This window comes from Eumetopias jubatus, unplaced genomic scaffold (assembly GCF_037043125.1).
Source record: "Eumetopias jubatus isolate StellerSeaLion01/CBP00866 unplaced genomic scaffold, mEumJub1_p1.0 scaffold_1, whole genome shotgun sequence".
Classification (NCBI taxonomy): domain Eukaryota; kingdom Metazoa; phylum Chordata; class Mammalia; order Carnivora; family Otariidae; genus Eumetopias; species Eumetopias jubatus.
In genome coordinates, this window is record NW_028274807.1 from 160,994,447 (window position 1) to 161,006,688 (window position 12,242).

The following is a 12,242-nucleotide window of genomic DNA, read 5'->3' on the forward strand; positions in this document are numbered from 1 at the left end:
GGCAGGAGGACCACAATGAACAAAGGAGCAGATTCGGGGCACAGACTGGCAAGAAGAGAATCAGGGAGACATGGGTATGGGCGTGAGGTTGGAAAACTAAGCTGATTCTGGACTTTCTCTTGGGGTGCTGGGGAGCCACGGAAAGTAATTGAGTGAGGGAGCTACATGATCAGATTTGAGCTTTGGAAGGACTACTTCCCCATAAAATTGAAACTATCCGGTGGCATGCCGTAGCTGGCTCATACCAGCTCACAAGATTGATAGTTAAATGTATTGGAAATCTGTGGGCCAATTGTTAAACACACCACTATTAAAAATTAAATTACATAAACTTATAATTAAATAACTTATATTAAAAACAGAGGTAAAAATACTCAAGATTTACCAAGTCCTGTTTTATTACCTTTTACTATTACATGTGGTCTTGAGATCATTTATGTTTTTCATGCCTGTGTGGCAGAAATGCCATACAGTGATGCATAGCTCTTCCCAACTCTGCACTCGGCGACATCACATCACTTAAAATCAGCTGTGGAGGGCGTCTGGGTGGCTCAGTTGGTTAAGCCACTGCCTTCGGCTCAGGTCATGATCCTGGAGTCCCGGGATCGAGTCCCGCATCGGGCTCTCTGGTCGGCAGGGGGTCTGCTTCTCCCTCTGACCCTCCCCCCTCTCATGTGCTCTCTCTCTCTCATTCTTTCTCTCAAATAAATAAATAAAATCTTTAAAAAAAAAAATCAGCTGTGGGGGAACTTTCCAGAACTCTCGGTGAGGCGCGAAGGAGCGGTGGCTGCCCGAGCTGCGCCCAGCAACACGCTCCTTCCCGCTCCCCCACACCGGCCTCGGCCCTCTCACCGGTTGTAGAAAATGGTGAAAGAAACCACATACTATGATGTTTTGGGGGTCAAACCCAATGCCACCCAAGAGGAATTGAAAAAGGCCTACCGGAAACTGGCCTTGAAGTACCACCCTGATAAGAATCCAAATGAAGGAGAGAAGTTTAAACAGATTTCTCAAGCTTACGAAGTACTCTCTGATGCAAAGAAAAGGGAATTATATGACAAAGGAGGAGAACAGGCAATTAAAGAAGGTGGAGCTGGTGGTGATTTTGGCTCCCCCATGGACATCTTTGATATGTTTTTTGGAGGAGGAGGAAGGATGCAGAGAGAAAGGAGAGGTAAAAATGTTGTGCATCAGCTCTCAGTAACCTTAGAAGATTTATATAATGGTGCAACACGAAAACTAGCTCTGCAAAAGAATGTGATTTGCGATAAATATGAAGGCCGAGGTGGTAAGAAAGGAGCAGTTGAATGTTGTCCCAATTGCCGAGGTACTGGAATGCAAATAAGAATTCATCAGATAGGACCTGGAATGGTTCAGCAAATTCAGTCTGTGTGCATGGAGTGCCAGGGCCATGGGGAACGGATCAGTCCCAAAGACAGATGTAAAAGCTGCAATGGGAGGAAGATAGTTCGAGAGAAGAAGATTCTAGAAGTTCATATTGACAAAGGCATGAAGGACGGCCAGGAGATAACATTCCATGGTGAAGGAGGCCAAGAACCAGGACTGGAACCAGGAGATATTATCATTGTTTTAGATCAGAAGGACCACGCTGTTTTTACTCGGCGAGGAGAAGACCTCTTCATGTGTATGGACATACAGCTGGTTGAAGCACTGTGTGGCTTTCAAAAGCCAATATCTACTCTTGACAACCAAACCATCGTCATCACCTCTCACCCAGGTCAAATTGTCAAGCATGGAGATATCAAGTGTGTGCTAAATGAAGGCATGCCAATTTATCGTAGACCATATGAGAAGGGTCACCTAATCATTGAATTTAAGGTAAACTTTCCTGAGAATGGCTTTCTCTCTCCTGATAAACTTTCTTTGCTGGAAAAACTCCTACCTGAGAGGAAGGAAGTAGAAGAGACTGACGAAATGGACCAGGTAGAACTGGTGGACTTTGATCCAAATCAGGAAAGACGGCACCATTACAATGGGGAAGCCTATGAGGATGATGAACATCATCCCAGGGGTGGTGTTCAGTGTCAGACCTCTTAATGGGGCCAGTGAAAAACACTGCTGGCATTTTATATGCAGTAGTGAATGAGTGAAGGACTATAAGCATAGCTCACTACTTGCTATTGTTTTTGTTTTAATATTCAACTATAGTAGTGTTTTAAATGAAGAATAAACCCAAATATAAAAGCTCTGACTTTGCCCTGTATGTATGATGACTTCAGTGTGCAAGATAAAGTTTAATACTTGTAAAAACTACTTTAAAAAAAAATCTCCCCTAGCATTTGTTTAGGCCATACCTTGTAATTAATTTCAGCTCTATGTATATGAAACAGCTCAGACTGAAATGCTAGGTGTATGTATTGACTTCAGTGTATGACCCTTAATTGTTAAGCTATGAAGTTAAAACTTGTATTTAATTGGCAGTCAGACAAAGCATTTGTAGAGAAGTGTTGGTCTATAGTTAAGTGGGATTTATTGTGATGCCTCTGCATTTATTGCCTCAACTGTTACTTGAAGATGGCATGCTATGTAATTTGGCCTGTGGTATCATTGACAGAAAGGATACCTCTTTAAAGAAGGGGTTTATCATAATACTGCTGCTTGAGGGCTTGCACTTGTAGAACTGCATTGCCTCCTGCTATGCCATCTTTTTTTTTTTTTTAATATCAGTCCTGGTTACACTTTTTTTCCTTCTCTTTGGACCATGATAAGCTTCAGACTAGTGACTTCGGGAGCAGGTTAACTTAGAGTGAAGAGACATTTATGTGGAGAAGTTAATTTGCATGTATGAGATAGGAAGGTGTTTTTTAGGTATGTTACAGGCTTACTTTAAACCATTTAACTTATGCTCCAAAGTAACTGTAATTTAATGTTTGTAGTATAGCAAATTATGATGAATAGCTTTAATTGTATGTTTAAAAGTCATGTTCACAAGCTTAAATCTGGGTATCAGAATTAAGCAAATGAAATGTATGAATGTCTCCTTAATATACTGATTACAAAGCAAAAAAAAAATAAAAATAAAAAAAATCAGCTGTGGAAATTGGCAAGCACTACAAATGAGGGTTTTTATTCTATTACACATTTTCTACCACACCACTGCATATGACTCAGAAATTTCACTATTTGGTACCTGTCATGGCTCTGTGTTTAGTAACTGTGTGACCTTGGACATGTTCTTTAACCTCTCTGGACTCAGTTTCTTCCTCTATAAAATGCAAACGATCTCTACGTAGACTAGATGTTGTGGTGTGCTACCTAGATCCCCTTCAAGACCAAGCACTTCTACAGCAGCCGGGAGTATCCCTTCTAGGAGCTTCCCTCTGCTGAGGGAGCTCCTTGACTAAGGATGTCTGGGGTGATGGGAGAGGAGTTGGGGCCTGGGGGGGGAGTGGGTTGTGCAGAAGGGAAGGTAGAGTATGGGAGGAGGATGCCAACACCACCAGGAAAGCAAATTCAGGCCACAGAGGAGGTGAATTAATTTTGGATGTTGCAGTGGATGCTTTAGGGCTCTGCCTTAGACCCCCTTTCCTGAGCCAGGGCACCCAGCTGCTGTGAGCCTTAACTGCTAAGACTCACTGCTGTCCCTTCTCTGCAGCATCACAGAATAGCTCTTATCTGATTCCATCCCTCCCTGTGAAGGATACAAATGACTACCGGACACAGGTACCAAAAGCCAGCGACTTTACTCAAGGGGGACTAACTCTGTGTGGTGCCATTTATGCCCCAGGCTCTTCATGGGATCAGACTGAAATCCTATTCCACCTGAGAGCACCTTTTTACTCACCTCTCTCCCCCACCTGGCCCTGCTCCCCTCTTCCCTTCCAGAATTCTTCAGAGAGAACTCCCTCAATCAGCCACAGACAGCCAAATCCCTGTCCCAGGCTCTGCTTCTAGGAAACCTGATCTGAGACAGAGGTCCAGGGTCTGTGTAGTAGACTAGGAGGGAGGGCTCCTGAGGCTGTCGGACCCACAGGAGCTCAGGAGAGAAGTCCATGCTGGGACAAGTGAGTAGGGGCAACCTGCATCTTCACACTTCATTCCTCCCCGACGTAGCAAGACAGGACATTTCTAAGTGTGGAAGTAGTTATGAAATCGTGGAACTGGCGTTTCTCTCCCTTTATGGGTAAAGAAGCCAAGGACCCAGGGACACCTCTGAAAGGGTAGAGAAGAGAAATGCCCTGCTGTCTTTGCCAGGTTGATGTCCCTCAGAAGTAGACCAATCTGCCAGCAAGAAAAAAAGAAGCATTTTTTTAAATCAATTATCTCACCAGTTTTACCAAACTTAGCAATTTGTCTTCTTGCTCTAAGGAACACTTTTAAGGAGTGTGTTCCTCTTGCAACTATACTTTACATATGATAATAGAAATGTGACCTTTAGTGAGCTGATCCTTAGGCAAATTGGATGCTCAAAAGAGCCAGCCTTAAGGGATGGATTTGGGGGAAGTGACCCAGGGCTGTTCTGTTCAGTGCTCTCAGGAAGGCTGAAGGCCAATGCTGCCCCCAAAGGATGGGCCTTGCTCCCATCGGTAAGCCCATCTCTGCGGTCAGATTGTTGGGACCTTCAACTCCAACTCCTGGAACTAAACTCCTGGGTTCTGGGGAGCATTCTTCCCCTGGAAAGGACCCTGATTGGGAATGTAGAGGTTATTAATTCAGGGACTCACAGACTCTGGCTGGAAGGAGCCTAGAGGGTCCTTAAGAACAACCCTTCAGAGGGACACCTGGGTGGCTCAGTTGGTTAAGAACAACCCTTCAGAAAGTCAGGGAGTCCTTCACTGACACCTCTACCAGGTGGTTTTCTAGACTCTGCTTGTATGCCTCCTTTGATGGGAGGTTCCCTCCTTCTGAGAAGACCCTTCAGAGCTCTGATTCAGAAGGGTCTTCCTCACGTAAAGTTGAACCCAGCTTCCTGAAATTCTTCCTATAGCCTCTGCCACTGGCTCCTGAGACCACAGCCCCAGCAAGACAACCCTACAGAGTCTTGAGAGCAAAGATATGGCAAACCCAAAAAGCTGAATCTTAAACCAGAAGCAGGGAAAGCTGAAAACTCACCCAACTGAACCACAGACTCCTCAGGACATGGGAAGGAGCAGCACTGGCTGAATCTGGAATTTGGGATAAAAGGATGAAAAATATAAAGAAAGTTACTTTCTACCTAAAAGTCTATACCCAGCCAAACTATCAACCAGGTATGAGGTAAACAAAGACATTTTCAGATCTGCAAGTTATTCTTAAAAATTGTCTTCCACTTAGCCCTTTTCAGAAATTACTGGAGGATGTGTGTCACCATAATGAAGAAGGAAACCAAGAGAGATGAGGGCCTGGCACAGAGGAAACAGAAGGCTGAGAGAAATGAAGAGAATTCCCACGCCCCAGATATGCACCAAGTCAGGGGAGGAGGACTGGAGTGAGTCTAAGGGCTTCAGGGGATGCGTTACCAAGAAGTTGAAGCTAAGAGAATGTGTGATGCATCTAAACATCTTGATGGGGTAGCTAGACAATCTGCTGAGAGTCTGAAGTTAACTTAGTAGTAAACGTACATTGAAAACCAAACAAAGAGAACAGAAACCCAAGACAAACCAACTCTGAGAAAAAAAGAAAGTTGTATAAGCAAGAAAATATAAGCATAATTTATTTCAAGCAGTGCTTACTCATCATAATGATCTAACCAAAGTTATGCTCTAACTGCAGTGGGAGATTGGGAGAAAATGGGGTGGGTGGAGCGTTGAGGACAAGAGAGGGTTAAATCCTCACCTTACATGACAATAATTTAAAAGCTGATATTCAAGTAGCATGGCAAGTATGTGATTTAGAGATATGGAGGTAAATATTACAAGAGTAAGTCAGGGGGCACCCGGGTGGCTCAGTCGGTTAAACATCTGACTCTTGGTTTCGGCTCAGGTCATGATCTCTGGTTTGTGAGATCCAGCCTGGAGGTGGGTGACCCACCCAGTGAGGAGTCTGCTTCTGTCCCTCTCCCTCCGCCCCTCCCCTGTTTGCGTGCTCTCTCTCTAAAATAAATAAATAAATCTTTTTAAAACAGAAGAGTAAGTCGGGACATTTGAAAGAGACAACTTGGAAAGAGAATGCTATTTCTACATATAAAGTTTGGTTAAAATTTTTAATGTTAAAGAAAGAAAAAAAAAGGAAGATGAATGGGAATGTTTTTGATAATTTGGCAACATCTAGTAAAGTTGAAATTGAAATGCCTTTCTACCCAGCAGCAATATTTCCATAGTATAACTTTAGGTACAGACCCCACGGAAATGCTTCCCTGCATATGAAGATGTTCATTATAGTATTGTTTATAACAGGCAAAAAGCACGAGGATGAGAAAAAAGTAGGACAAAATATTCTTCTACTTTATCTGTTATATTTTGTTTCTTTTATTTAAAAAAAGGATCTGAAGAAAATACAGTAAAATGTTCCTTGTGGAGAGTTATTAGATTGCTCTTTATATTTTTCTGTATTTTAAAAATTTTTACAAACTAAAACAGGGGGGAAAGGTTTTCATACAGATTAAATCAACAAATTGACCTGCCACACCCAGTGCTGGTTAGTAGGAATGTGGAGCTGGATAAAACAATGATTGTGACCTCAAGGAACTCAAAATTTGGTGACTCTCAGCCATCTCATGAATTTCCCTGGTGCCACAGGAAGAACAATGACTCTGTAGTCAGGCAAGCCTGGGTTCAAAACCTAATATTGTCATTTACTAGCTGTATGATTTTTGATAAGACAATGAATTGCTCTGAGCTTTGGTTTCCACCTCTATAATATGGAACAAATAATAAGAATTTGCAGAAAAACTATGTGTAATGCCAACAATAATACCAAGTCTCTAATACATAGAAGGTTCTCAATAAACAATAGCTGTTATTATGAATAGATTGTTTAGTCCATTGACTCCTCCTCCAACTCGAACACCTAGAAGATATCTCTGTAAATGTGGGAAGCTATGTGATGCCGGGGTATACTGTTGGATGTTGGTGTCAGACAGATCTCCATTCAGATCTTGTTTCCATCACTTAGTAACTATGCGGTTTCAGGCATGTCATTCAAATATCTACTTCTTGACAAGTTGTGAAGATTGACATGGAAAACTTGCCTTTCACAGTGCCTGGAACACAGTAAGCCCTCACTACAGGATGGGATTGGGACACCAAGGACTGCTTCCTGTTCCCCACCCCCACCATCAACCTGTCACTTCCTTCCCTGCCCTTCAGCTTGGAGCCATCAGATGACTTGCAGCTCCTCAGTCCTGCTGTGGTGGACACTGTTGGTTGCCTACTGTATTTGTTTCCTCTTGCTGATGTAACAAATGACAACAAACAGTGGCTTAAAACACACAAAGCTCATTCTCTTACAATTGTGGAGGTCAGAAGTCTGAAATGAGTTTCTCTGGGCTAAAGTCAGGGCATTAGCAGTGCAATTCCTTCTGAAGGCTATGAGGAGCCAATCTGTCTCCCTGAAGCTCTCTAAGTGGCTTCTTTGATGCCTGTATTCCTTGTTGTATTCCTGTATTCTCCCTTGTCCCATCTTCAAAGCAGGTCACTCCAATCTCTGCTTCCTTGCTATGTTAATTCTCCTAAGTCTGACTCCTCTTATATCCCCCTTAAAGTACTGTTGTGATTACTCAGGTCCACCTGGATAATGCAGGATAATCTCCCTAACTTCATCACATCTGTGAAGTCCCTTTTGCTATAAAAACCAACATTCACAGTTCTGGAGATGAGGATGTGGACATAACTAGAGGCCATTATTCAGCCTATCACAGTCTCTTGGCCCTCAAAGATTCACATGCATCCCACACATAAGATATACTCATCTCATCCCAAGGTCCCTAAACCCATTAAATCCACTATCAAACCCAAAATTTCACCTAAGTCTCATCAGCTCTGAAGTTCTAAATCTCATCCTCTTAAGTTAACTTTCCTGGTTCCTGGGGATTAGGGCATGGATATATTCAGGAGGCCATTATTCTGCTACCATACTTATGAACCATCATTCTCTCCCATCTCTTCTTCCAATCAAGTCCCAAATTTGCCTACATATTGGGAAACCATGTACTTGAGAGGGGCCGGTTCTCTCTCCAGTCCCAGGGGGTGAATTTTAGTCTAGCCTAGATTAATCCTCTAATAATTCCGTTCTGTGGTAGAGACTGCTCATTGTTCCTTAATTTCCATTTCCTTCTTCTTCCTGTTGTAGCAGAACTGTCCCGAATAAAGCCGACATTACTCAGCCTGCTTTGCACCTGGGAGTGGACATATGATTAAGTTGAACCAATGGGAAATAAGCAAAAGTCACATCTGAACTTCTGAGTCATGCCTTTAAGGGAAAGTGGAATGCCTCCAGTACCTCCTCCCTTTCCAGTTGGCTGAAACAAAGACGTGCTGGGAGAAGTTGGCACAGCCATCTCAGATCACAAGATGAAAGCCGCAAGTTAAAGATAGCAGGGACAAAGGGTAGAAAGAACCTGGGTCTCTGTTCATGTGGACATAGAAATCAGCCTAGGACTACCTGCGTGGACTCTACCTTGAGAGAAAAATAAACATCTCTCTTGTTTAAGCTACTGCTATTTTGGATGTTTGTTACAACACTAAACCTGAGTCCTATATTGACTAGGCATGAATATGTGCCATGATTTTGTGGCCAACTGGACATGGGAGGTGGTCTTCTGGAGTGTTTTTGGAAAATGTTTTCCTCTTTCCAGAGGTGCATAAGAAGGGACCCTGTCTCCATCTGACTTTTGGACATTGCTGTGTAAAGCTACGAATCCTGGGGCTGCTGCAGCCATCTTCTGACCTTGAAAAGCCAGTTCTAGGAATGAAAGCCATCCTGCCAAGGCTGGCAAAGGGGAAAGAGGGGGCAGTCCAGGGGTACTGGATGCTGTCCCTGAGCCACTGTACAAACTAACCCAAGAATGCCTACTTCCAGACTGCCTGCTACATGAGATAATGACTGTCTGATGCTAAAACCACCTCTAGCCAGTTTTTCTGTTGCTTTCAGCCAAAGAAATTCTAGCTATTTGGAAAGGTTCCTCAGTAGCTCATGGGCTCAACCAAACCTTCCCAGGCTCCATGCTGGAGGGAGCTTCAGGATTTTGCATTCTTCCTGCCTTGGTGCAAAGTGCTGTGGCTCTTCTAGGATCTCCAGTCTTCATCATATCCCTCTCTGGCCAGGCCTGCCAAGCGCTGTGAAGGCTCCACCCCTCCCAACATCAGGATTTATTAGGCATCCGTCAGTCCATTAAGCTGTACGTGAGCTATTAAATTCCCTGAGTCTCTCTTCCCTTATCTGCAAAATAAGTTAATATATTTAACCGCCCCTCTTACAAGATCTTTGTGTGAATTAAATTAGGTAATGGATTATTTTTAAAGTTTGTCATATGTCAGTTTATCCTACTAGAACGTGAGTTCTTGAGCACAAATGAATGACAATATCTGTATAATCCCCAGAACCTATGACAGGGTCTAACACCAAGCAGATACTCAGTAAATATTTACAGATGAACTTTAGATATGACCAATCAGGACACAGCAGTTCTCTTGAGACACAATAATTAGTTCAGAATTGACTGAAGCCAAGCCAACTGGGCCAACCAAAGTGAATCCCAAGGTTTCTGCTTAGGCAGCTGGAAATTAGATTCACTTCCCACTCAACTCCTCAACTGTAGAGGGTGTTAGTCCAGAACTGCTGCAGCTAACTTGCCACACAAGAGGAAAGACTGCCTGAGTGTGGAATCTCAGAGAGAAAAAAAACAGCGTTTTGATAACATAATTTAAGGCCCTGAATCCAACCATACCCAAAGACCACTCTTAGGTTTTTCCGGTTACATGAAGCTCCTCCTCCTTTTTTCTTAAGAAGGTTTGGGATTTGCAACTGCTATGATGAATAACAGAATACAACTTGGTAAATAGGTGAGCCCATATATGTGTATGAAATCACTCCTGCTGGATGGTTTAGTAAAACTGCTGATGGCTAGTACTGGCTTTGCTCTGCCTGGGTATGGTGCAGTAAATGGTCACTTTCGCTGTGGAAATTAAAAGGCAATCTGATGGGGGCACCTGGGTGGCTCAGTCGGTTAAGCATCTAACTCTTGATCTGAGCTCGTCTTGACCTCAGCTCAAGTCTTCATCTCAGCTCAGGTCTTGATCTCAGGGTCATGAGTTTAAGCCCCACATTGGGCTCCATGCCCAGTGTGGAGCCCACTTTAAAAAAAAAAAAAAGCAATAAGATGGTTTCCTTGTTCCAAAAATGTTCTAGAGATTCTACAAAATAAAGTAATTCACAAGTGACTATACCCAACCCAAGAATATTCAATGTTCATTCTACTCTTCTGAGTACCCCCCCCCAGAAAGTCAATTGGGCACAGCTATGTCTTCAAATCTTTTCTTTAATGGCCAATTGCTTTCTTTTGCCAACCAGAGGGTACCTTTTTTGGTTTAAGGCAGGCCCAAGACTGCCTGAACGAGGGTGGCCAGGAGAACAGAGTTGGCTGGAATAGACTAGCTCCAAAGAGCAGAGAAACCATTAGTTTGAATGGCAAATATCTAAATTAGTCTGGTGTCCACCCTTGAGTACAGCAAGACTGGAGGTTCCACATACTCTCCCAGGTTGGGTCCTAAGGTTCCAAGAGGTTGATTGGTGAGCTCTGAAAATCAGCATCTTGTGAGCGAACAAGGGAAGCTAGATGGGGTAGAGAGAAGATGGGCTATGGCACAGTCACTACAAAGACTCAGCCAAACTCATGGGGAGCCCTGGGGCTGAAATGGCCTTCAGAGTTGTCCCGAGTTGAAGCAAGGGGGTTAAGCCTTTAGACTCCTACCCTGACCAGTCATTAGATGCAGGCTGTCCCCAAGAAGGGGGTCTGGCTTTGGTAGAGGTAACTCTCTTTAACTGCGAGTAGTTACTGGAGAGGAACTCAGCAGAGAGCCTTTAGCAGCCAGCTCTCCAGGCAGCTGGGGGGTGATTTGGGGATCTCCCTGACACATTACAGTGTCCACTACACTCCTGACTCTACCAGAAACCTTGTCAGGAAGTGGGAGTGTCCCTAGTCCTCTCCATACTTGGCTCCATTTTCTCAGAGATCCCTAGCTTTTACTTTGGGAGCACTGTAAAGCCATCTGGATCATTCCCCAATCTCTGAAACACTGTGCCCAAAGAACTGTGGGCAAATGACCAAGCCTCAAGACCGCTCAGTCAGCCCCTCACAGGTGTCCTTGGTGCTTAGGCTGGTGGGATTTACCCTTCTTTTGTCACCCAGTGGACCCCTCATTCTTTCCTCCGCTATCCTCAGAACTCACTCTGGAACTCACCCTCTGCCATGCCTTCTCTGAATGATACACCTGTGGATCCTCTCTTGGCACATGCCCCAGTAGGATTCTGCCCATGCAGTGATGGGTGGGGGTCTCCTTCCAATGGAACTTTTGGGGCTTATCTTCACATGAACACCAAGAAGAGCTGTTGGCATACGATGGTGGCTTCTCAGAAGTGCACACCTCCATCTGGCTGCTCTGTGGAATTCATGGCTCCCCACTCTGGTTGGAGGAGAGTGGGGCCCCGAGAGCCTCCTGCTATGCCCAGCAGGAGACTGTGTGCATGGAGGGGAACGAGGAGCATGTCCTGTGGCTGGCAGATTCCTGGGAGGCACTGTCAGTTGTGTTTCACTCTCAGACTTCCTCCGGCCTGTGTGGGAGGCTTGGCCATGCCAGCCAACACGTGTGGCACAGCAGCCTGGGTTGCAAAATATATCCGGCATGGCAGTTGGTGAAAGAGTTATGCAATCGCCATCAACTTACGGAAACCACCGTGAGATGCTTTCTGGGAGGAGAGACGCCTGGTTTTGCCACCCTGGCCACAGGCTGGGGTTCCACGCTGGGGGTCTGGAGTGGCCCAGCCTGTGGGGTGTCAAGAACTGTGACAGATCTTCCCTGAAGCCACCTGGGAGCATGTGAGCCACAAGACCCAGCATCACTGGCATCTTCTCCTCTGAGGGGCTCCAGTCCACTCTCTCTTTCACACTCTACAAACTCCAGAAAACAGTCTAATTTGGCTATCTGCTGCCCCTCAGACTCCCAGATCCTCCACAGGAGGTCCCACCTTACAAAGGGACAGGGCCAACCTTGGGAGGGTGTCTGGAGGGGACGTTTTTGGAGGGAATGGGGAGGAGAATGGAGACTCCATCCTGTAAGGAGTTGAAGTGGCTCACTGTGGACAAG

The 12,242-nt window shown here is 44.6% G+C and overlaps 1 pseudogene; it reads left to right on the top strand.

Moving 5' to 3' along the window:
• Positions 1-864: 864 nt before the first annotated feature.
• On the top strand, positions 865-2,097 carry LOC114207715 (dnaJ homolog subfamily A member 1 pseudogene; annotated as a pseudogene).
• Positions 2,098-12,242: the final 10,145 nt, after the last annotated feature.